This window comes from Tachyglossus aculeatus, chromosome 11 (genome assembly GCF_015852505.1).
Source record: "Tachyglossus aculeatus isolate mTacAcu1 chromosome 11, mTacAcu1.pri, whole genome shotgun sequence".
In the NCBI taxonomy this organism is placed as follows: Eukaryota; Metazoa; Chordata; class Mammalia; order Monotremata; family Tachyglossidae; genus Tachyglossus; species Tachyglossus aculeatus.
In genome coordinates this window covers 36,956,317-36,981,900 of record NC_052076.1, presented here as the reverse complement: position 1 = coordinate 36,981,900, position 25,584 = coordinate 36,956,317, and the positions used below count along the sequence as shown (strand labels likewise).

At 50.1% G+C, this 25,584-nt stretch overlaps 1 long non-coding RNA gene and 1 other non-coding gene across 2 annotated transcripts; both read right to left on the bottom strand.

The window, feature by feature from the left end:
* Nucleotides 1–6,896: 6,896 nt before the first annotated feature.
* On the bottom strand, nt 6,897–17,744 carry LOC119934378. Its single transcript, XR_005452922.1, has 3 exons — nt 17,671–17,744; nt 9,323–9,413; nt 6,897–7,768 (listed from the first exon to the last, which is right to left on the bottom strand). It is a non-coding gene; the product is annotated as an uncharacterized LOC119934378 (long non-coding RNA).
* Nucleotides 17,745–21,534: 3,790 nt separating this feature from the next.
* On the bottom strand, nt 21,535–21,640 carry LOC119935452. Its single transcript, XR_005453335.1, has one exon. It is a non-coding gene; the product is annotated as a U6 spliceosomal RNA (small nuclear RNA).
* Nucleotides 21,641–25,584: the final 3,944 nt, after the last annotated feature.

The following is a 25,584-nucleotide window of genomic DNA, read 5'->3' as shown; positions in this document are numbered from 1 at the left end:
ACTTGAAGCATTCTGCCCTGTTGTACATATTTATTACTCTATTTATTCATTTTACTTGTACATTTCTATCCTATTTATTTTATTTTGTTGGTATGTTTGGTTCTGTTCTCTGTCTCCCCCTTTTAGACTGTGAGCCCACTGTTGGGTAGGGACTGTCTCTATGTGTTGCCAATTTGTACTTCCCAAGCGCTTAGTACAGTGCTCTGCACAGAGTAAGCGCTCAATAAATACGATTGATTGATTGATTGCCCTCCTCACCCTCTCTTTTTTCTCCCACCCCCTCGGAGGCCACCGGGCAAGCCATGGAGGTGATGGGGAGGTTGGAATTCACAAGGGGCACAAGGAGCGACACGAGGCTTGGGAAGGACGGCCGGGGATTAGGGAAGAAGGACAGCTGGATTCGGGGAGGGGGAGAGATTTCGGAGGAGGAACTGGGGGAAGCCAAGCGTTGAGAGATGGGGCGCCGGGGAAACAAAGGGCAGGAAACCCAAAGCCTTGGAATGGGACACACACGCGGGGGTTTTGTCTGGGAAAGGGTTAAGCCTGTGGCCTGAGTGGGGGAACGCAGGAATGGGGCAGGGACAAAAGAGGAGGCCAGGGGCTGGAATGCAATTGATATGGAGGGGGTGGGAGCCGCCCTCCACCCCAGTTACCATCTCAATGGCTCATTAACACATATGCAAAGGAGTGGTGAGCGATCCCCAGCCCCCTTTCCGGTCCCACGGAGACACAGAGGAGGGCAGAAGGCTGGCCCCTCTCTCTCCTTTGAGGCTGGAGGGGGAAACTGAGGCACGGATAGGGTACTCGGCCCGAACAAACCACCCCCACGGCAAAATCGTCCCGTTTTTGCATTTCCCTGCCCGTGGGTAGGCCCGGCCCCGAGGTGGGGACCTCTAGACCGGGAGAGCCGTGGGGTGGGTGGATTGGAACATGCAGGAGACCCGATTTCTCTCTGCCCGCATCTGGGAGCTCTGGAGGGTTCAGATTGGGGACTTCTAGACTGTGAGCCCACTGTTGGGTAGGGACTGACTCTATATGTTGCCAATTTGTACTTCCCAAGCGCTTAGTACCGTGCTCTGCACATAGTAACGGCTCAATAAATACGATTGATGATGATGATGATCGGGATGGGTGAACGCGGAGGTCCGGGAAGGGGTGGAAGTATCCGAGGGGGCTAAGAGTCCCGGGGAGATAAGGCTGTTTACCTCCCCTCTGGAGGAACAAAAGAAAGGGTGGGGAGAAGCCCTCTAAATTCTTCTTTTTGTTTGGATTTGTTCTCTGTCTCCCCCTTCTAGCCTGTGAGCCCGCTGTTGGGTAGGGACTGTCTCTATATGTTGCCGACTTGGACTTCCCAAGCGCTTAGTACAGTGCTCTGCACACAGTAAGCGCTCAATAAATACGATTGATTGATTCTTTGGGGAACTGCAACAGGGTCTGGGGAGGAGGGCCAACACGGGGGCCTTTGCTTCTGGCCCAGAAGAAGTGGGGAGAGGCCACTGGAAGGATGCAGGCACAAGCAGGCATCCCGTTGGAGCCGATGGGGCCTTTGTCTCGGAGCCCAAGATTTAGGGGCCCATTTAATTCCTAGGGGATCTTGACTAGGGGTGGCCCCTTACAGCTTCAGTGGATACTGGACACTCACATTCTATCATAATAATAATAATAATGGCATTTGTTAAGCGCTTACTATGTGCCAAGCACTGTTCTAAGCGCTGGGGAGGATACAAGGTGATCAGGTTGTCCCACTTGGGGCTCACAGTCTGAATCCCCATTTTACAGATGAGGTAACTGAGGCCCAGAGAAGTGCTCGGGAAAGTTGGGGAAAGGGGCCGGATTCCTGTCTCTTTGCATAGACTGAGCCCCTTCCTTCCTCTCCCCCTATATGTTTGTACATATTTATTACTCTATTTTATTTGTACCTATCTATTCTATTTATTTTATTTTGTTAGTATGTTTGGTTTTGTTCTCTGTCTCCCCCTTTTAGACTGTGAGCCCACTGTTGGGTAGGGACTGTCTCTAGATGTTGCCAATTTGTACTTCCCAAGCGCTTAGTACAGTGCTCTGCACATAGTAAGCGCTCAATAAATACGATTGATGATGATGATGATGATGAAGTGACTTGCCCAAAGTCACACAGCTGACAACTGGCAGAGCCGGGATTTGAACCCATGACCCCTGACTCCAAAGCCCGGGCTCTTTCCAATGAGCCACGCTGCAGCGTGGCCTAATGGAAAGAGCCCAGCTCTGGGAGTCAAGAGATAGGGGTTCTAACCCCAGCACTATTCATTCATTCATTCAATCGTATTTATTAAGCGCTTACTGTGTGCAGAGCACTGGACTAAGCGCTTCGGAAGTCCAAGTTGGCAACATCTAGAGACGGTCCCTACCCAACAGTGGGCTCACAGTCTAAAAGGGGGAGACAGAGAACAAAACATATTAACAAAATAAAATAAATAGAATAAATATGTACAAATAAAATAGAGTAATTTACTATCACTTACGCTTTTTACGTATTTACGCTTCACTATCAATTTCCGGCTCTGGGATCTTGGGAAAGTCGTTTAACTTCCATGTGCCACTCATCATCATCATCAATCGTATTTACTGGGCGCTTACTATGTGCCGAGCACTGTACTAAGCGCTTGGGAAGTACAAATTGGCAACATAAACACTCTTATAACACTCTTTCACTCATAACACTCTTTCATCACTGGCTCTCAATCTCTTCTGTCTCACTGTAAGCCCCCAGGGCCCACGTCCTGCAACTCATTCCCCCTTCACACCCAACAGGCCACCACTCTCCCCACCTCAAAAGCCAAGAGCCCTTGCCCGACTGTCATTTCCCCTATTCCCCTCTCGCACTGCACTTGAATTTGTATCCTTTATTCAACTCCACCTCAGCCCCGTAGCACTTCTGCACATATTTGTAATGTATTTTAATAGCTGTCTCCCCTGCTGGACCGTAAGCCCGTTGTGGGTACGGGACGTGTCTACCAACTCTGTTACACTGTACACTCCCAAGCGTTTAGTAGTGCTCTGCATCATCATCATCAATCGTATTTATTGAGCGCTTACTATGTGCAGAGCACTGGACTAAGCGCTTGGGAAGTACAAATTGGCAACATATAGAGACAGTCCCTACCCAACAGTGGGCTCACACTCTAAAAGGACCGGGTTGATTTCTCTAGGCACACAGTAAGTGCTCAATAAATACGACTGATTGCTAAGAGGATACCGTTCTTCCTCCTTCTTAGATTGTCAGCGCTTAGAACAGTGCTTTGCACATACTAAGCGCTTAACAAATACCATCATTATTATTGTAAGCTCCACGTGGGACAGGACTGCTCACGCTTCACTCTTTTATTGTCAACCTACTCACTCTACCTCGATCCTGCCTATCTTGCCACCCAACTCTCGCCCCCATCCTGCTTCTGGCCTGGAAACTCCTCCTTCCTCATAGCCAACGGCTCGTTTTCAAAGCCTTAGTCAAAGCACATCTCCAAGAGACCTTCCCCAACTAAGCCCTCATTTCTTAATACTAATAACGGTGGCATTTATTAAGCACTTACTATGTGCAAAGCACTGTTCTAAGCGCTGGGGAGGTTACAAGGTGATCAGGTTGTCCCACGGGGGGCTCACAGTCTTCATTCCCATTTTGCAGATGAGGTCACTGAGGCCCAGAAGTGACTTGCCCCAAGTCATACAGCTGACAATTGGCGGAGCCGGAATTTGAACCCATAACCTCTGACTCCAAAGCCCAAGCTCTTTCCACTGAGCCATGCTGCTTCTCTATTTCCTCTTCTACTCCCTTCTGTGTGACCTTTGCATTTGGATTTACACCCTTTATTCACCCTTCCCTCAGCCCAACAGCACTTATCAATCAATCGTATTTATTGAGCGCTTACTGTGTGCAGAGCACTGGACTAAGCGCTTGGGAAGTCCAAGTTGGCAACATATAGAGACAGTCCCTACCCAACAGTGGGCTCACAGTCTATGTCCATATCCATAATTTATTTATATTAATGTCTTCCTCCCCCTCCAGACTGTAGGCTCACTGTGGGCAGGGAACACGTCTACCGTTATACTGTCCTTTCCCAAGTACTTAGAACAGTGCTCTGCACACAGTAAGCACTCAATAGGACTGATAACCCAATTACCTTCTACCTACCCCAGTGCTTAGTACTGTGATTGGCACATAGTAAGCGCTTAGCAAATACCATTACCATTAGGTACCATTTTGCTGAAGTCTGAGGCTTCCGCAACATAGGCTGTGAGCCCACTGTTGGGTAGGGACTGTCTCTATATGTTGCCAATCTGTACTTCCCAAGCGCTTAGTACAGTGCTCTGCACATAGTAAGCGCTCAATAAATACGATTGATGATGATGATGATAGACCAACCCTACAGGAGAATCCCAGCAGTCCACTCCCACTTGCTCCAGAGCCACCACGAGAAGCAGTGTGGCTCATTCATTCATTCAATTGTATTTATTGAGCGCTTACTGTGTGCAGAGCACTGGACTAAGCGCTTGGGAAGTACAAGTTGGAAACATCTAGAGACGGTCCCTACCCAAGAGCAGGCTCACAGTCTAGAAGGGGGAGACAGACGACAAAACAAAACATATTAACAGAATAAAATAAATAGAATATGTACAAATAAAATAGAGTAATAAATACATACAATCATATACATATATACAGGTGGGGAGGGGAAGGAGGTAAGGTGGGGGGGGATGGGGAGGTGGAGGAAGGGGAGAGGAAGGACGGGGCTCAGTCTGGGAAGGCCTCCTGGAGGAGGTGAGCTCTCAGTAGGCTCAGTGGAAAGAGCATGGGCTTTGGAGTCAGGGATCACCGGTTCAAATTCCGGCTCTGCCGATTGTCAGCTGTGTGACTTTGGACCAGTCACTTCACTTCTCTGGGCCTCAGTTACCTCATCTGTAAAATGGGGATTAAGACTGTAAGCGCCCCCCCCCCCGCCCCGCCCCGTGGGACAACCTGATCTTGTAACCTCCCCAGCGCTTAGAACACTACTTTGCACATAGTAAGCATTTAATAAATGCCAACATTATTACTATTATTATTATTCCCAGTTGTCCCTGAATATGGATACTGCTTCCAAGCTGCCCAATTTGGTGGCAGAGGCGGATGCAGTGGGAAGTGCTGAAAATAAGAGTGCCAGACAAAGGCATCCAGGCACTATTGAGAAGCAGCGTGGCTCAGTGGAAAGAGCCCGGGCTTTGGAGTCAGAGGTCAGGGGTTCAAATCCTGGCTCCGCCAATTGTCAGCTGTGTGACTTTGGGGAAGTCACTTCACTTCTTTGTGCCTCAGTTCCCTCACATGTAAAATGGGGATTAAGACCGTGAGCCCCACGTGGGACAACCTGATCACCTTGTAAACTCCCCAGCGCTTAGAACAGTGCTTTGCACATAGTAAGCGCTTAATAAATGCCATTATTATTATTATTAAGTCACTTAACTTCTTTGTGCCTCAGTTCCCTCCCTGTAAAATGGGGATTAAGACTGTGAGCCCCACGTGGGACAACCTGATCACCTTGTATCCCCCCAGTGCTTAGAACAGTGCTTTGCACATAGTAAGCGCTTAACAAATACCATCATTATTATTATTATCCAGTGCCATATCTATACTGAATATCTTCTTCTCCCTCCCGTCCCCCTCCACAATACGTAGCCCAGCATTCTCCACCCAGTGAGCACTTGATGCTGACTGAACCGTGGCTGATTGTGAGCCCGTTGTTGGGTAGGGACTGTCTCTGTCTGTTGCCGACTTGTACTTCCCAAGCGCTTAGTGCAGTGCTCTGCACACAGTCAGCGCTCAATATGACTGAATGAATGAATTTCAGGCGGACTACTGGGCTTCAAAGGAGACATCTTCTGTGCTCCAAACCAGAGGCACTGGTAAGCAGTGGTTACTGGTTACTGGTAACCAGTAAGCGCTTAATAAATACGATTGATGATGGTCGAAAGAGACTGGGCTTGCTCAGGTCTGATCTGAAAGACCAGGTGGGGGATTTTCCAGACGCTTTATGTCTCCTCTTCCTTCCATTTATTCCTTCTGGCCATTCCACCCCCAAAACTCCTCAGCAGCAATCAGAGCAAGAGTAAGTTCATCTTGCTCTGTACACAGCAAGCGTTCACTGAATACTACTATTTACTCGCATCTTAGGAGAAAAGTTTGTGGGGGAGGAGGCCACAACTCTCCACTCCATAGTAATTTTTGCTTCTGAATTTCTTTTATCCAGCTAGGCCGGCACAAAGGCCAGCCCTGCCAGGCTTGGACGGACCATCTCACGCTGAGCGGAGGGCAGCATAAGGCACTATTGTTGGGGCACAAATGAGTAGAGCATAGCTCTTTGTCAGTGGGCTGCTGGAACTAACCCTGGGACCACTAATGCCATGAATAACAACGGTAATAATTGCGATATTTGTTACGTGCTTACTATGTGCCGGGCACTGTACTAAGCACTGGGGTGGCTACAGGCAAATCGGGTCGGAGGCAGTTCCTGTCTCATGCGGGGCTCACAGTCTCAACCCCCATTTAACAGATGAAGTCACGGAGGCACAGAGGAAATAATGAAGTGACTTGCCCAAGGTCACCCAGCAGAGAAGTGGTGGAGCCAGGATTAGTACCCCTGACCTTCTGTCTCCCGGGCGCGTGCTCTATCCACTATGCCAGGCCTCCCCAGAGTGCAATCATAGGGCCACTTCTAGTACCTTTCACTCAACTTGGCACGGGTCAGGAGGAGTCATCGTGAGTCCCAGGACTCCACTGAGGCTGGGAGTGGGGTGGGATGAACCAGATTGTGAAACTGTGGCCTGTGAAGGTTCCAAAGGGCTGGATGTGACCTCCTTTTTTTCTTCCAAATTCAATCACCGGGCAGTTTGTTCTTTGTTTTTTTTTTTTTTTCCATTCGGACTGACCCCTGAAATTCCCGAGTTTCCAAATCATCCATTACATCCGGCATAGTCTCCCCCCTCCCCCCCACCACCCACTAAGGTCATCTATCCTGAATCACTGCCCTCAGTCACTGGACAGTTTCACATTTTGCTTAGGGCCGGTAGGTGCCACACAAAACAAAAGTCAATCAAAAATCCCTGCCCTGAAGGCGTACAATCAAAATGCCTGGGAAAGTTCATAGAAAGTTCCAGACTGTGAGCCCACTGTTGGGTAGGGACTGTCTCTATATGTTGCCAACTTGTACTTCCCAACCGCTTAGTCCAGTGCTCTGCACGCAGTAAGGGCTCAATAAATACAACTGATTGATTGATGACAGAGAATCCCAACAAAAGAGTCCACCCTGGACAGTTTCAAGATTAAAAAGCTGCGGTCTGTGGGGCTGGGGAGATTGGACTGAGTGGGGTGGGCCGGGCTGCCGGGCCTTGTTCAGGAAAGGCTAAGGCCGAGGGGAAAACAAAAATAAACCACAGAAGAGGAGCACAGGAACTGGATGTCGTGTACGCAAAACAGGCAGCCCAGGGGTGCAAGGTCACTCCCTTGTTGCAACAGGAAAATGAGTCTGCTTTTCCTGTAAATGGGTAAGCAGGCCCCCCGGAGTTATGGTCAGGGGCCTATACACCCTGACCTCGGTCATCACATCCATGGCCCCGGCTCCCTTTGGAGTGGGTTTGAGGACTGGATCGCCAACACTAGGCGCTCAATAAATACGACCGACTGACTGGCCGGGTCCTGAGATCCAATACCCAGGTCCGGGGAGGCAGGAATCCTGGAAGCTTTCTTGATCTTGAGCTGTCACTGCAAAAAAAGAGAACTTTGTTAAGAACCCCTAACTGCAGTAACAATCATTTAAGTTTTCTAATACGTTTTTGTGGTATTACGGACAAACTGGAAAAAGGGAAGGAGAGAAAGGAGACTGCCGTGGGCAGGGACTGTGTCTACCAACTCTGTTACACTGTGCTCTCCCAATCAATCAATCAATCAATCGTATTTATTGAGCGCTATGTGCAAAGCACTGTACTAAGCGCTTGGGAAGTACAAATTGGCAACATATAGAGACAGTCCCTATCCAACAGTGGGCTCACAGTCTAAAAGGGGGAGACAGAGAATAAAACCAAACATACTAACAAAATAAAATAAATAGGATAGATATGTACAAGTAAAATAAATAAATAAATAAATAAATAGAGTAATAAATATGTACAAGCATATATACATATATACAGGTGCTGTGGGGAAGGGAAGGAGGTAAGATGGGGGGATGGAGAGGGGGAGTACAGCGAGAAGCAGCATGGTCTACTGGGAAGAGCCCGGGTTTGGGAGTCATGGGACGTGGGTTCTAATCCCAGCTCCGCCACTTGTCTGCTGTGTGACCTTGGGCAAGCCATTTCACTTCGCTGTGCCTCGGTTACCTCACCTGTAAAGTGGGGGGTTAAGATCCCTTCAAAGTCCTACTGAGAGCTCACCTCCTCCAGGAGGCCTTCCCAGACTGAGCCCCCTCCTTCCTCTCCCCCTCCTCCCCATCCCCATCATCATCATCATCATCATCAATCGTATTTATTGAGCGCTTACTGTGTGCAGAGCACTGTACTAAGCGCTTGGGAAGTACAAGTTGGTAACATACCCCCCGCCTTACCTCCTTCCCCTCCCCACAGCACCTGTATATATGTTTGTACAGATTTATTACTCTATTTACTTATTTTAGTTGTACATACTTATTCTATTTATTTTATTTTGTTAATCTGTTTTGTTGTCTGTCTCCCCCTTCTAGACTGTGAGTCCGCTGTTGGGTAGGGACCATCTCTATATGTTGCCAACTTGTCCTTCCCAAGCGCTTAGTACAGTGCTCTGCACACAGTCAGCGCTCAATAAATACGATCCTCTCCCCCTCGTCCCCCCCTCCATCCCGTCTTACCTCCTTCCCTTCCCCACAGCACCTGTATATATGTATATATGCTTGTACATATTTATTTATTTATTTATTTTACTTGTACATATCTATTCTATTTATTTTATTAGTATGTTTGGTTTTGTTCTCTGTCTCCCCCTTCTAGACTGTGAGCCCACTGTTGGATAGGGACTGTCTCTATATGTTGCCAACTTGTACTTCCCAAGTGCTTAGTCCAGTGCTCTGCACACAGTAAGTGCTCAATAAATACGATTGATTAATTGATTGATTGATTGAATGAATGAATCGGGAGCCCCACGTGGGACAACCAGACTACCTTGTATCTAACCCAGTGCTTAGAACAGGGCTTAGCACATAGTAAGCACTTAAATACCATTACCATTACAGTGCTTTCCACACAGTAAGCACTCAATACAGTCGACTGATTTGAGGAAAAGACTTACCTTCTGGGGCTCTCCCTTCTTGCAGCCTCTCTCCATGCTATGCTGACGGGTAGAGGAGGATGACATCACAATTCATATGCATAGAAAGCACCTGTTAATAAAGTCCTGCATCAGGTTTGCTTAATCATCATCATCATCATCAATCGTATTTATTGAGCGCTTACTGCATGCAGAGCACCGTACTAAGCGCTTGGGAAGTACAAGTTGGCAACATATAGAGACAGTCCCTACCCAACAGCGGGCTCACAGTCTAGAAGGGGGAGACAGGGAACAAAACCAAACATATTAACAAAATAAAATAGAATAGAATAAATATTTAAATATTCAGTCTAAAAGGGGGAGATGGAGAACCAAACCAAACACACTAACAAAATAAAATAAATAGAATAGATATGTACAAGTAAAATAAATAAATAAATAGAGTAATAAATATGTACCCTACCCAACAGTGGGCTCACAGTCTAAAAGGGGGAGACAGAGAACAAAACCAAACTTACTAACAAAATAAATAGAATAGATATGCACAAGTAAAATAAATAAATAAATAGAGTAACAAATATGAACCCTCCCCGGCTACTTCATATCGCGCTTGTGATCCTCTTGAACTTTCTTTGGGGCTGAACCGAGACACGGGGACATTCAGAAAGGGGGCATGTTTCTACACCTTGGTGAAATTCCTGTAAAATTTAATAACCGTGGCATTCGTTAAGCTCTTACTACGTGCCAGGCACCGTACTCGGCTTTGGGACAGATGCTGGCAAATCGGATCCCTGTCCCACTTGGGGCTCCCCATCTTAATCCCCGTTTTACAGATGCGGTAAAGGCACAGAGAAGTGAAGTGACTTTCCCAGGGTCACAGAGGAGATAAGAGGTAGAGCCAACATTAGAACCTGGGTCCTTCTGCCTCCCAGGCCGTGCTCTAGAAGCAGCGTGGCTCAGTGGAAAGAGCGAGGGCTTTGGAGTCAGAGGTCGTGGGTTCAAATCCCGGCTCCGCCAACTGCCAGCTGGGTGACTTTGGGCAAGTCACTTCACTTCTCTGTGCCTCGGTTCCCTCATCTGTAAAATGGGGATGAAGACTGTGAGCCCCAGGTGGGACAATCTGATCACCTTCTATCCCCCCAGCATTTAGAACAGTGATTGGCACATAGTAAGCGCTTAAATATCAAAATTATTATTATTTCGATTCTATTGGTTTCCATTCCTGAGTCCCAAAGGCTGGCGCTTGGACATAGTAGCAATTTTTTTTATAATGGCATTTGTTAAGCGCTTACTATGTGCGAAGCACTGTTCTAAGTGCTGGGCACTGCTGATGATGATGGCATTTGTTAAGCGCTTACTATGCGCAAAGCACTGTTCTAAGCGCTGGGGAGGATACAAGGTGATCAAGTTGTCCCACGTGGGGCTCACACGCTTAATCCCCATTTTACAGATGAGGTAGCTGAGGCTCAGAGAAGTGAAGTGACTTGCCCAAGGTCACACGGCAGACAAGTGGGGGAGCCGGGATTAGAACCCATGATCTCTGACTCCCAAGGCCGAGCTCTTTCCACTGAGCCACGCTGCTTCCCTATTTCTGTTCTATCTCTGTTCTAAATTTAGGTGTGAGAGTGAGAGAAATGGATCGACTTCCAGACTGAGCCCCCTTTTTCCTCTCTTCCTCCCCATCCCCCCGCCCTACCTCCTTCCCCTCCCCACAGAGCCCGTATATTTGTACAGATTTAATACTCTATTTATTTTACTTTTACGTATTTACTATTTGTTAATGATGTGCATATAGCTTTAATTCTATTTGTTCTGACGATTTTGACACCTGTCCACATGTTTTGTTTTGTTGTCTGTCTCCCCCTTCTAGACTGTGAGCCCGTTGTTGGGTAGGGACCGTCTCTATCTGTTGCCAATTTGTACTTCCCAAGCGCTTAGTACAGTGCTCTGCACACAGTAAGCGCTCAATAAATACGATTGATGATGATGATGATGTTGCCGACTTGGACTTCCCAAGTGCTTAGTCCAGTGCCCTGCACACAGTAAGCGCTCAATAAATCGATTGAATGAATGAATCACCTTGTATCCCCCCCAGTGCTTCGAACAGTGCTTGGCACACAGTAAGCGCTTAACAGATACCAAAATTATTATTATTATCATTTCGACTCTATTGGTCTCCATTCCTGAGTCCCAAAAGCTGGCGCTCGGACATGGTAGCAAATTTAGGTGTGAGTGTGAGAGAAACGGATCGACTTCTAGACTGTGACCCCATTGTTGGGTAGGGACCGTTTCTATATGTTGCCAACTTGGACTACCCAAGCGCTTAGTAAAAATAATAATGATGGCATTTATTAAGCGCTTACTGTGTGCAAAGCACTGTTCTAAGCACTGGGGGGGGTTACAAGGTGATCAGGTTGTCCCACGGGGGGCTCACAGTCTTAATCCCCATTTTCCAGATGAGGGAACTGAGGCCCAGAGAAGTGACCACGTGCTTAGCAATAATAATAATGGCATTTATTAAGCGCTTACTATGTGCAAAACACTGTTCTGAGCGCTGGGGAGGTTACAAGGTGATCAGGTTGTCCCACGGGGGGCTCACAGTCTTAACCCCCATTTTCTACATGAAGGAACTGTGGCCCAGGGGAGTGACCAAGCGCTTAGTAATAATAATAATAATAATGTCATTTATTAAGCGCTTACTAGGTGCAGAACACTGTTCTAAGCACTGGGGAGGTTACAAGGTGATCAGGTTGTCCCATGGGGGGCTCATAGTCTTCATCCCCATTTTACAGATGAGGGGACTGAGGCACAGAGAAGTGAAGTGACTCGCCCAAAGTCACACAGCCGACAAGTGGCGGAGCCGGGATTTGAACCCCTGACCTCTGACTCCAAAGCCTGGGCTCTTTCCACTGAGTCACGCTGCTTCTTAGCCCAGTGCTCTGCACGCAGTAAGTGCTCGATAAATACGACTGAATGAATGAATGACTTGCAAATTCATTAGCAAATGTAGGTGTGGCGACTGAAACGGGTCCACTTAATAATAATGGCATTTATTAAGCGCTTACTATGTGCAAAGCACTGCTCTAAGCGCTGAGGTGCATACAAGGTGATCAGGTTGTCCCATGGGGGGCTCACAGTCTTCATCCCCATTTTAAAGATGAGGGGACTGAGGCACAGAGAAGTGAAATGACTCACCCAAAGTCACACAGCCGACAAGTGGCAGAGCCGGGATTTGAACCCCTGACCTCTGACTCCAAAGCCCGGGCTCTTTCCACTGAGCCACGCTGCTTCTTAGTCTAGTGCTCTGCACACGGTATATTTCCCCCTTCTAGACTGTGAGCCTGTTGTTGGGCAGGGACCGTCTCTACATGTTGCCAACTTGTACTTCCCAAGCGCTTAGTACAGTGCTCTGCAGACAGTAAGTGCTCAACAAATACGATTGAATGAATGAATGAGCGCTCAATAAATACGATTGAATGAATGAATTTGAACCCCTGACCTCTGACTCCAAAGCCCGGGCTCTTTCCACTGAGCCACGCTGCTCCTTAGTCCAGTGCTCTGCACACGGTAGGCGCTCGATAAATACGATTGAATGAATGAATGACTTGCAAATTCATTAGCAAATGTAGGTGTGGGCGTGAGAGAAACGGATCCACTTGTGATTCATTCATTCAATCGTATTTATTGAGCGCTTACTGTGTGCAGGGCACTGTACTAAGCGCTTGGGATGATGGTATTCATTCATTCATTCAATCAATTGTATTTATTGAGCGCTTACTGTGTGCAGAGCACTGGACTAAGCGCTTGGGAAGTCCAAGTTGGCAACATCTAGAGACGGCCCCTACCCAACAGTGGGCTCACAGGCTAGAAGGGGGAGACAGACAGCAAAACATATTAACAGAATAAAATAGAATAAATATGTACAAATAAAATGAATAGAGTAATAAATCCATACAAACATATATACAGGTGCTGTGAGGAAGGGAAGGAGGTAAGGCGGGGGGGGGATGGGGAGGGGGACGAGGGGGAGAGGAAGGAGGGGGCTCAGTGTGGGAAGGCCTCCTGGAGGAGGTGAGCTCTCAGTAGGGCTTTGAAGGGAGGAAGAGAGCTAGCTTGGCGGATGTGAGGAGGGAGGGCATTCCGGGCCAGGGGAAGGACGTGGGCCGGGGGTCGATGGCGGGACAGGTGAGAACGAGGCACAGTGAGGAGGTTAGCGGCGGCAGAGGAGCGGAGGGTGCGGGCTGGGCTGGAGAAGGACAGAAGGGAGGGGAGGTAGGAGGGGGCGAGGGGATGGATGGACAGCCTGGAAGCCAAGAGTGAGGAGTTTCTGCTTGATGCGTAGGTTGATTGGTAGCCACTGGAGATTTCTGAGAAGGGGAGTAACACGCCCAGAGCGTTTCTGGACAAAGACAATCCGGGCAGCGGCATGAAGTATGGATTGAAGTGGGGAGAGACAGGAGGATGGGAGATCGGAGAGGAGGCTGATACAGTAATCCAGACGGGATAGGATGAGAGCTTGAATGAGCAGGGTAGCGGTTTGGATGGAGAGGAAAGGGCGGATCTTGGCGATGTTGCGGAGGTGAGACTGGCAGGTTTTGGTGACGGCTTGGACGTGAGTGAGGGGTGAACGAGAGAGCGGAGGCGAGGATGACACCAAGGTTGCGGGCCTGTGAGACGGGAAGGATGGTAGTGCCGTCACCAGTGACGGGAAAGTCAGGGAGAGGGCAGGGTTTGGGAGGGAAGACAAGGAGTTCAGTCTTGGACATGTTGAGTTTTAGGTGGTGGGCAGACACCCAGATGGAGATGTCCTGAAGGCAGGAGGAGATGCGAGCCTGGAGGGAGAGAGAGCAGGGGCAGAGATGGAGATCTGGGTGTCATCAGCGTAGAGATGATAGTTGAAGCCGTGGGAGCGAATGAGGTCACCAAGGGAGCACGTGTAGATCGAGAACAGAAGGGGACCAAGCACTGAACCTTGGGGAACCCCTATGGTAAGGGGATGGGAGGGGGAGGAGGAGCCCGCAAAAGAAACTGAGAATGAACGACCGGAGAGGTAAGAGGAGAACCAGGAGAGGACGGAGTCTGTGAAGTCAAGGTTGGATAGCGTATTGAGGAGAAGGGGGTGGGCCACAGGGTCGAAGGCAGCTGAGAGGTTGAGGAGGATTAAGATAGAGTAGGAGCCGTTGGACTTGGCAAGCAGGAGGTCATTGGTGACCTTTGAGAGGGCAGTTTCTGTGGAATGTAGGGGACGGAAGCCAGACTGGAGGGGGTCGAGGAGAGATTCATTCAATTGTATTTATTGAGCTCTTACTGTGTGCAGAGCATTGGACTAAGCGCTTGGGATGGTGGTATTTGTTAAGCAGAGAAGCAGCGTGGCTCAGTGGAAAGAGCCCAGGCTTTGGAGTCAGAGGTCATGGGTTCAAATTCCCACTCCACCAAATGTCAGCTGTGTGACTTTGGGCAAGTCACTTCACTTTTCTGGGCCTCAGTTCCCTCATCTGTAAAATGGGGATTATGACTGTGAGACCCTTATTTGACAACCTGATCTCCTTGTAACCCCCCTCCCGCCCCCCGCACGCTTAGAATGGTGCTTTGCGCGTAGTAAGCGCTTAATACATGCCATCAATGTGCAAAGCACAGTTCTAAGCGCTGAGGCGGATACGTGCTGGGGAGATACAAGGTGAATACATCATTCATTCATTCAATCGTATTTATTGAGCGCTTACTGTGTGAGGAGCACTGTACTAAGCGCTTGGGAAGTCCAAGTTGGCAACATCTAGAGACGGTCCCTACCCAACCGTGGGCTCACAGTCTAGAAGAGGGAGACAGAGAACAAAACAAAATAAGAAGCAGCGTGGCTCAGTGGAAGGAGCACGGGCTTTGGAGTCAGAGGTCATGGGTTCAAATTCCAGTTCCGCCAATTGTCAGCTGTGTGACTTTGGGCAAGTCACTTCGCTTCTCTGGGCCTCAGTTACCTCATCTGTAAAATGGGGGTTAAGACTGTGAGCCTCCCGTGGGACAACCTGATCACCTTGTCACCTCCCCAACGCTTAGAACAGTGCTTTGCACATAGTAAGCGCTTAATAAATACCATCACTATTATACTAACAAAATAAAATAAATGGAATAGATATGTACAAGTAAAATAGAGTAATAAATACGTACAAACATATATACATATATACAGGTGCTGTGGGGAAGGGAAGGAGGTAAGGTGGGGGGGGATGGGGAGGAGGGGGAGAGGAAGGAGGGGGCTCAGTCTGGGAAGGCCTCCTGGAGGAGGTGAGCTCTCAGTAGGGCTTTGAAGGGAGGAAGAGAGAGCTAGCTTGGCGGATCAATCAATCAATCGTATTTATTGAGCGCTTACTGTGTGCAGAGCATTGTACTAAGCGCTTGGGAAGTCCAAGTTGGCAACATATAGAGACGGTCCCTACCCAACAGTGGGCTCACAGGCTAGATGTGGGGAGGGAGGGCATTCCAGGCCAGGGGGAGGACGTGGGCCGGGGGTCGACGGCGGGACAGGCGAGAACGAGGCCTAACGGTGAGGAGATTAGCGGCAGAGGAGCGGAGGGTGCGGGCTGGGCTGGAGAATCAATCAATCGTATTTATTGAGCGCTTACTGTGTGCACAGCACTGCACTAAGCGCTTGGGAAGTACAAGTTGGCAACATATAGAGACAGTCCCTAATGATGGCATTTATTAAGCGCTTACTATGTGCAATGCACTGTTCTAAGCGCTGGGGAGGTTACAAGGTGATGAGATTGTCCCACGGGGGGTTCACAGTCTTCATCCCCATTTTACAGATGAGGGAACTGAGGCCCAGAGAAGTTAAGTGACTTGCCCAAAGTCACACAGCTGACAAGTGGCGGAGTCAGGATCTGAACCCATGACTCCTGACTCCAAAGCCCAGGCTCTTTCCATTGAGCCACGCTGCTTTTCGTCCCTACCCAACAGTGGGCTCACAGTCTAAAAGGGGGAGACAGAGAACAAAACCAAACATACTAACAAAATAAAATAGACAGAATAGATATGTACAAGTAAAATAAATAAATAGAGTAATAAATATGTACAAACATACATACAGGTGCTGTGGGGAAGGGAAGGAGGTAAGATGGGGGGGATGGAGAGGGGGACGGGGGGGGGAGGAAGGAGGGGGAGAAGGAGAGAAGGGAGTTGAGGTATGAGGGGGCGAGGGGATGGACAGCCTTGAAGCCCAGGGTGAGGAGTTTTGGCCTGATGCGTTGGTTGATTGGGAGCCACTGGAGATTTTTGAGGACATCGACTTGGAGATGGAGAAGGCGTCATAATCATCATCACCATCATCAATCGTCTTTATTGAGCGCTTACTGTGTGCAGAGCACTGTACTACGTGCTTGGGAAGTCCAAGTTGGCAACATCTAGAGACAGTCCCTACCCAACAGTGGGCTCACAGTCTAAAAGGGGGAGACGGGGAACAAAACCAAACAGACTAACAAAATAAAATAAACAGAATAGATAGGTACAGGTAAAATAAATAAATAGAGCAATAAAAATGCGCAAACATACATACAAACATGCATACATGCATGCATACATGTACGCATGTACAGGCACATACACTAATAAATTAATACACACATATGCATGTATATATGTATGTATTAATTTATTAGTGCATGTGCCTGTACATGCGCACATGTATGCATGCATGCATGTATACATGCATGTACGTATGTACATGCACATACACTAATAAATTAATGCATACATATGTATGTATATATGTATATATATGTATGTATATATGTAAGAGACAGTCCCTAGCCAACAGTGGGCTCACAGTCTAAAAGGGGGAGACGGGGAACAAAACCAAACAGACTAACAAAATAAAATAAACAGAATAGATAGGTACAGGTAAAATAAATAAATAGAGCAATAAAATGCACAAACATGCATACAAACATGCATACATGCATGTACGCATGTACAGGCACATACACTAATAAATTAATACACACACATGCATGTATATATGTATGTGTTAATTTATTAGTGCATGTGCCTGTACATGCGTACATGTATGCATGCATGCATGCATACATGTACGCATGTACATGCACATACACTAATAAATTAATACATACATATGCATGTGTGTATATATATATATATATATATATATATATATATATATATATATATATATATATATATATATATATATACGTGAGCCCACTGTTGGGTAGGGACTGTCTCTATGTGTTGCCAATTTGTACTTCCCAAGCGCTTAGTCCAGTGCTCTGCACACAGTAAGCGCTCAATAAATACGATTGATGATGAGGATGATATATGTATGTATATATACAGGTACACATCTCCAGGTACTTACTTACCGTCCCGCGGAGCTGGGTGTCCCGGAAGGGCGGTGTGCGGGCGGCGGGAACGGAGGGGCCGGGAAGGGGGGGCGGGGGGGGCGCCCCAACCGGGCCGCTCGGGCTGTCGGTCGGGGGGTGGGCGCCTCCTCCCGGGGGGCGGCCGGGCTTTGGGGCGGGGCGGGGGGGAGGGCCGGGAGGCCGGGGAGGGGCGCGGGCGGGGCGGGAAGGGCGGGCAGGGGCAGGTGGGCGGGGGCGGGGGCGGCGTCCGGGAGGCCGGGCAGGGCCGGGTGCGGGGGGGGGCCGACAACGCCGCCGCCGGGCGCCCAGCGGGGCCCCGGGGCTCCGGGCCGCGCGGGCAGCTCCGGCAGCACCGGGCCGGGGGCGGGGCCGGGGGGCGGGCCGGGGCCCGGGGGCGGGGAGGGGCCGGCCGGGAGCGGGGGGAGGGGCGGGTGAGGGAGGGGGCGGGACGGGACCGGGGACCCCCCGAACCACGTGGCCAACTTTCGGTTGCGGGCGGCGGGGCGGGCGGCACGGGGGACCCTCCCCCGGACCCCGCCGCCGCCGCCGCCGCCGCCTCCTCCTCCTCCTCAGGCCCGCCTCATCGACAGGCCGCCGCGCATGCGCGGCCCGCTGCCGCCGCCGCTTCAGGCCCGCCTCATCAACACGCCGCTGCGCATGCGCGCCCCGCTGCCGCCGCCGCTTCAGGCCCGCCTCATCGACAGGCGGCGCGTCCCGCCTCAGCGACAGGCCGCTGCGCATGCGCGCCCCGCTGCCGCCGCCGCCGCTTCAGGCCCGCCTCATCGACAGGCGGCGCGTCCCGCCGCGGCCGCTTCAGGCCCGCCTCAGCGACAGGCCGCTGCGCATGCGCGCCCCGCTTCAGGCCCGCCTCATCGACAGGCGGCGCGTCCCGCCGCGGCCGCTTCAGGCCCGCCTCATGGGCAGGCCGCTGCGCATGCGCGCCCCGCTTCAGGCCCGCCTCATCGACAGGCGGCCCCGCCGCGGCCGCTTCAGGCCCGCCTCATGGGCAGGCCGCTGCGCATGCGCGCCCCGCTGCCGCCGCCGCTTCATCATCATCATCAATCGTATTTATTGAGCGCTTACTACGTGCAGAGCGCTGTACTAAGCGCTTGGGAAGTACAAATTGGCAACATCTAGAGACAGTCCCTACCCAACAGTGGGCTCACAGTCTAAAAGGGGGGGGACGGAGAACAAAACCAAACATACTAACAAAATAAAATAAATAGAATAGATATGGACAAATAAATTAAATAAATAAATAGAGTCGGCAGCTTCAGGCCCGCCTCCTCAACAGGCCTCTTCTAGACTGTGAGCCCGCTGTTGGGTAGGGATCGTCTCTATGTGTTGCCAACTTGTACTTCCCAAGCGCTTAGTGCAGTGCCCTGCACACAGTAAGCGCTCAATAAATGCGATAGATTGATTGATTGAATAAACAGGCCGCCGCCGCTTCATGCCCGCCTCATCGACAGATGGCAGCGCATGCGCGCCCCGCTGCCGCCGCCGTCGCTTCAGGCCCGCCTCCTCGACAGACGGCCGCGCATGCGCGCCCCGCTGCCGCTTCAGGCCCGCCTCATCGACAGACGGCCGCGCATGCGCGGCCCGCTGCCGTCGCCGCTTCAGGCCCGCCTCATCGACGGACGGCCGCGCATGCGCGCCCCGCCGCTTCAGGCCCGCCTCATGGGCAGGCCGCTGCGCATGCGCGCCCCGCTGCTGCCGCCGCTTCAGTCACGCCTCCTCAACAGGCCTCTTCTATACTGTGAGCCCTATGTTGTGTAGGGATCGTCTCTATGTGTTGCCAACTTGTACTTCCCAAGCGCTTAGTGCAGTGCCCTGCACACAGTAAGCGCTCAATAAATACGATAGATTGATTGATTGAATAAACAGGCCGCCGCCGCTTCACGCCCGCCTCATCGACAGATGGCCGCGCATGCGCGCCTCGCTACCGCCGTCGCTTCAGGCCCGCCACATCGACAGGCCGCTGCGCATGCGCGCCCCGCTGCCGCCGGCGCTTCAGGCCCGCCTCCTCGACAGGCCGCCGCGCATGCGCACTCCGCCGCCGCTTCAGGCCCGCTTCCTCAACAGGCCTCTTCTAGACTGTGAACCCGCTGTTGGGTAGGGATCGTCTCTATGTGTTGCCAACTTGTACTTCCCAAGCGCTTAGTACAGTGCCCTGCACACAGTAAGCGCTCAATAAATACGATTGATTGATTGAATAAACAGGCCCCCGCCGCTTCAGGCCCGCCTCATCGACAGGCCGCCGCGCATGCGCACTCCGCCGCCGCCTCTTCAGGCCCGCCTGCTCAATGATGATGGCATTTATTAAGCGCTTCCTACGTGCGAGGCACTGTTCTAAGCGCTGGGGAGGATGCAAGGTGATCAGGTTGTCCCAGGGGCTCACAGTCTTAATCCTCATTTTACAGATGAGGTAACTGAGGCACAGAGAAATTAAGTGACTTGCCCAAAGTCTATGTTGCCAACAACAGGCCTCTTCTAGACTGTGACCCCTTTGTTGGGTAGGGATCGTCTCTATGTGTTGCCAACTTGTACTTCCCAAGCGCTTAGTCCAGTGCTCTGCACACAGTAAGCGCTCAATAAATACGACTGAATGAATGAACGGGCCGTCGCCACTTCAGGCCCGCCTCGCCAACAGGCCGCCGCCGCCTCAGGCCCGCTTCATCGGCAGGCCGCCGCGCATGCGCACTCCGCTGCCGCCTGCTCGACAGGCCGCCGCGCATGCGCACGCCGCCGCTTCAGGCCCGCCTCCTCAACAGGCCTCTTCTAGACTGTGAGCCCGCTGTTGGGCAGGGATTGTCGCCATGTGTTGCCAACTTGTACTTCCCAAGCGCTTAGTACAGTGCTGTGAACACAGTAATCGCTCAATACGATAGATAGATAGATTGATTGATTGAATAAACAGGCCGCCGCCGCTTCAGGCCCGCCTCATCAACAGGCCGCCGCGCATGCGCATTCCGCCGCCGCCGCTTCAGGCCCGCCTCAACAGGCCTCTTCTAGTCTGTGAGCCCGCTGTTGGGCAGGGATCCTGTCTATGTGTTGCCAACTTGTACTTCCCAAGCGCTTAGTCCAGTGCTGTGCACACAGTAAGCGCTCAATAAATACGATCTCCCCCTCGGCTCCCTCTCCATCCCCCCATCTTACCTCCTTCTCCCCACAGCACCTGTATATATGTGTGTACATATTTATTACTCTATTTATTTTACTTGTACATATCTATTCTATTTTTTGTTAGTATGCTTGCTATTGTTCTCTGTCTCCCCATTTTAGACTGTGAGCCCACTGTTGGGTAGGGACGGTCTCTATGTGTTGCCAACTTGGGCTTCCCAAGCGCTTAGTACAGTGCTCTGCACACAGTAAGTGCTCAATAACTACGACTGATTGATTGAATAAACAGGCCGCCGCAGCCGCTTCAGGCCCGCCTCGTCAACAAGCCGCCGCGCATGCGCGCCCCGCCGCCGCCTCAGCAGGTCGCCGCGCATGCGCCCCCCGCCCCCGCCGCCCGGCCTCCCGAGCGCGCGTGCGCCCCAGGACGGCATTCCGCGAGCGTCCCCCCACCCCCCGCACATCGCGGCCGCTTATTGGACGAGTTGTTTCCATGGTAACCGCACGGCCCTCTGGATTTAGCTTCTGCATTTCATTCATTCATTCAATCGTATTTATTGAGCACTTACTGTGTGCAGAGCACTGGACTAAGCGCTTGGGAAGTCCAAGTTGGCAACATCTAGAGACGGTCCCTGCTCAACAGTGGGCTCACAGTCTAGAAGGGGGAGACAGACAACAAAACAAAGCATAGTAACAGAATAAAATAAATAGAATAAATATGCACAAATAAAATAAATAAATGAATAGAAAAATATGGAACTCTTCACGAATTTGCATGTCATCCTTGCGCAGGGGCCATGCTAATCTTCTCTGTATCGTTCCAATTAAGCAGCGTGGCTCAGTGGAAAGAGCACGGGCTTTGAAGTCATGGGTTCAAATCCCAGCTCCGCCAGTTGTCATTTGTGTGGCTTTGGGCAAGTCACTTCACTTCTCTGGGCCTCAGTTCCCTCATCTGCAAAAAGGGGATGAAGACTGTGAGCCCCCAGTGGGACAACCTGATCACCTTGTAACTTCCCCAGCGCTTAGAACAGTGCTTTGCACATGTTAAGCGCTAATAAATGCCATCATTATTTGCCAATCTGTACTTCCCAAGCGCTTAGTACAGTGCTCTGCACACCGTAAGTGCTCAATAAATACGATTGAATGAATGAATGAATGAATGAATAGTATATGTGTAATGGTTAGCACTCTGGACTTTGAATCCAGTGATCCAAGTTCAGATCTCCTTGGGACCTCACAAATCTTTATGTCTGCTGTGTGACCTTGGGCAAGTCACTTAACTTCTCTGAGCCTCAGTTACCTCATCTGTAAAATGAGGATTAAGACTGTGAGCCCCACGTGGGACAACCTGATCCCTTTGTATCCCCCCCAGCGCTTAGAACAGTGCTTTGCACATAATAAGTGCTTAACAAATGCCAACATTATTATTATTATTATTATTATTATTATTATGTGCTGCCAAAGCAAGCACACTGACTGACACTGGAAACCCCTCGGGGGACGGGGACTGTCTCCAAACCACTGTGCTGGTACCTGTCCCAGCACTTAGTTCAGAAGCGCTTAGTCCAGTGCTCTGCACACAGCGCTCAATAAATACGATTGAATGAATGAATGGCACGTACTAAGTGTCTAACGAAGGCCATAGTAATATCATTTCCCCCCTTCTAGCCTGTGAGCCCGCTGTTGGGTAGGGACCGTCTCTGTTGCCGACTTGTACTTCCCAAGCGCTTAGTCCAGTGCTCTGCACACAGTAAGCGCTCAATAAATACGATTGAATGAATGAAAAATGAATGAATAAGCTCCACACACAGTAAGCGCTCAATAAATACGATTGAATGAATGAATGGCACGTACTAAGCGTCTAACAAAGGCCATACTAATATCACCTCCTCCTTCTAGACTGTGAGCCCGTTGTTGGGTAGGGGCCGTCTCTGTACGTTGCCGACTTGTCCTTCCTAAGCACTTAGTCCAGTGCTCTGCACACAGTAAGCGCTCAATAAATACGATTGAAGGAATGAAAAGTGAATGAATAACAAAGGCCAAAGTAATATTATTATTTCCCCCTTCTAGACTGTGAGCCTGTTGTTGGGTAGGGACCGTCTCTGTATGTTGCCGACTTGGACTTCCCAATAATAATAATAATAATAATGATAGCATTTATTAAGCGCTTACTACATGCAAAGCACTGTTCTAAGCGCTGGGGAGATTACAAGGTGATCAGATTGTCCCACGGGGGGCTCACAGTCTTAATCTCCATTTTGCAGATGAGGTAACTGAAGCCCAGAGAAGTGAAGTGACTTGCCCAAAGTCACACAGCTGACAACTGGCAGAGCCGGGATACAAACCCATGACCTCTGACGCCAAAGCCCGTGCCCTTTCCACTGAGTCACGCTGCTTCCCAAGCGCTTAGTACAGTGCTCTGCACACAGTAAGCGCTCAATAAAGACGATTGAATGAATATTACAGAACCAGCGTGGCTCAGTGGAAACGGCACCGGCTTGGGAGTAAGAATAATAATAATACTAATGATGGCATTTGTTAAACGCTTAGAGCTCGCCTCCTCCAGGAGGCCTTCCCAGACTTAGCCTCCTTTTTCCTCTCCTCCTCCCCATCCCCCCGCTCTACCTCCTTCCCCTCCCCACAGCACCTGTGTATATGTATGTACAGATTTATTACTCTATTTATTTTACTATACTATATATTTTGTTAGCGATGTGCATTTAGCTTTAATTCTACTTATTCTGATGACTTGACACCCGTCTACGTGTTTTCTTTTGTTGTCTGTCTCCCCCTTCTAGACTGTGAGCCTGTTGTTGGGTAGGGACCGTCCCTATATGTCGCCAACTTGTGCTTCCCAAGCGCTTAGTACAGTGCTCTGCACACAGTAAGCGCTCAATAAATATGATTGAATGAATGAATATGCAAAGCACTGTTCTAAGCGCTGGGGAGGATACAAGGTGATCAGATTGTCCCCCATGGGGCTCACATCCCCGTTGTACAGATGAGGTAACTGAGGCCCAGAGGAGTTAAGTGACTTGCCCAAAGTCGCACGGCGGACAATTGGCGGAGGCGGGATAAGAACCCATGACCTCTGACTCCCAAGCCCGGGCTGTTTCCACTGAGCCATGCTGCTTCCCAGAAGTCATGGGTTCTAATCCCTGTTCAGCTGTGTGACTTTGGGCGAGTCACGTCACTTCTCTGGGCCTCAGTTACCTCATCTGTAAAGTGGGGGTGAAGACTGTGCGCCCCACGAGGCACAACCTGATCTCCTTGTCTCCTTCCCAGTGCTTAGAACAGTGCTTTGCACATAGGAAGCACTTAATATATATGTATATATTATATACATATATATGTATATATAGATGTATATATGGTTGTACATATTTATTACTCTATTTATTTATTTATTCATTTATTTTACTTGTACATTTCTATCCTATTTATTTTATTTTGTTGGTATGTTTGGTTCTGTTCTCTGTCTCCCCCTTTTAGACTGTGAGCCCACTGTTGGGTAGGGTCTGTCTCTATGTGTTGCCAACTTGTACTTCCCAAGCGCTTAGTACAGTGCTCTGCACATAGTAAGCGCTCAATAAATACGATTGATTAACAAATATTATTATTATTATTTTTATTAGCGTCGCCTCTCCCAGGCCGCACTACCCCTCCACCCAGCGACGATCCCATAACCGAAGCACCAGGGCTGGTCTCCTCTCCCCAGTAGATCCCCCGATCCCACATAACCCACCAGAGTCCACCTCGTTCAGTTCACTTCCATTCGACCGGATTTATTGAGCGCTTACTGAACGCAAAGCACCGTACTAAGCGCTTGGGAGGGCGCAATATAACGATATTACAGCCTAGAGGGAAATCTCTTATTAACCGCAACCTGAAGTGGAGAGGGGGCGGGAGGGTCCTAAACACTAAAGGTGTTAGAGAAGCAGCGTGGCTCAGTGGAAAAGAGCCCGGGCTTTGGAGTCAGAGGTCGTGGGTTCAAATCCCGGCTCCGCCAATTGTCAGCTGTGTGACTTTGGGCAAGTCACCTCACTTCTCTGGGCCTCGGTTACCTCATGTGTAAAGTGGAGGTGAAGACTGTGAGCCCCACGAGGGACAACCTGATCTCCTTGTCTCCTTCCCAGTGCTTAGAACAGTGCTTTGCACATAGTAAGCACTTAACAAATATTATTATTATTATTTTTATTATTAGCATCACCTCTCCCAGGCCGCACTGGCCGATGAGATAAGAGTTTCCGGCTTGCCTCCCTACCCCTCCACCCAGCGACGATCCTACAACCGAAGCACCAGGGCTGGATTTGCTCTATCCCTTAGGCCATGCTGCCTCTCTTATTTATTATTAGTTGTTTAGACGTTTATTTCCCAGTGTGTCTGTGTTCCCCTGTGGGCCAAGAACTAGGTCTGATTTGCGCAAGTAAACTCTCATCAAATGTCAGAAATAACAACAACAATAGCAATAATAACAGGGAAGGGTTTCACAGGGAATCTCAGGTGCAACTGGGGAGAAGGCGCTCGCCCCGGGGAGTGGGACACCTGCAAAGAAGAAGGTTTTCACCACCGGAGTTACTCGCCGTATTTTCCAGCCATGGGACTCGGTCCTGCCTGAAAAGAGCCACCAGGCTGAGCACTGTAGGGAACTTGGAGAATACCTGGGGAAGCATAATGAACTGGCAGCGCCGGGATTTGAACCCATGACCTCTGAGTCCAAAGCCTGGGAAGCAGCGTGGCTCGGTGGAAGGGGCACGAGCTTTGGAGCCAGGGGTCAGGGGTTCGAATCCCGGCCCT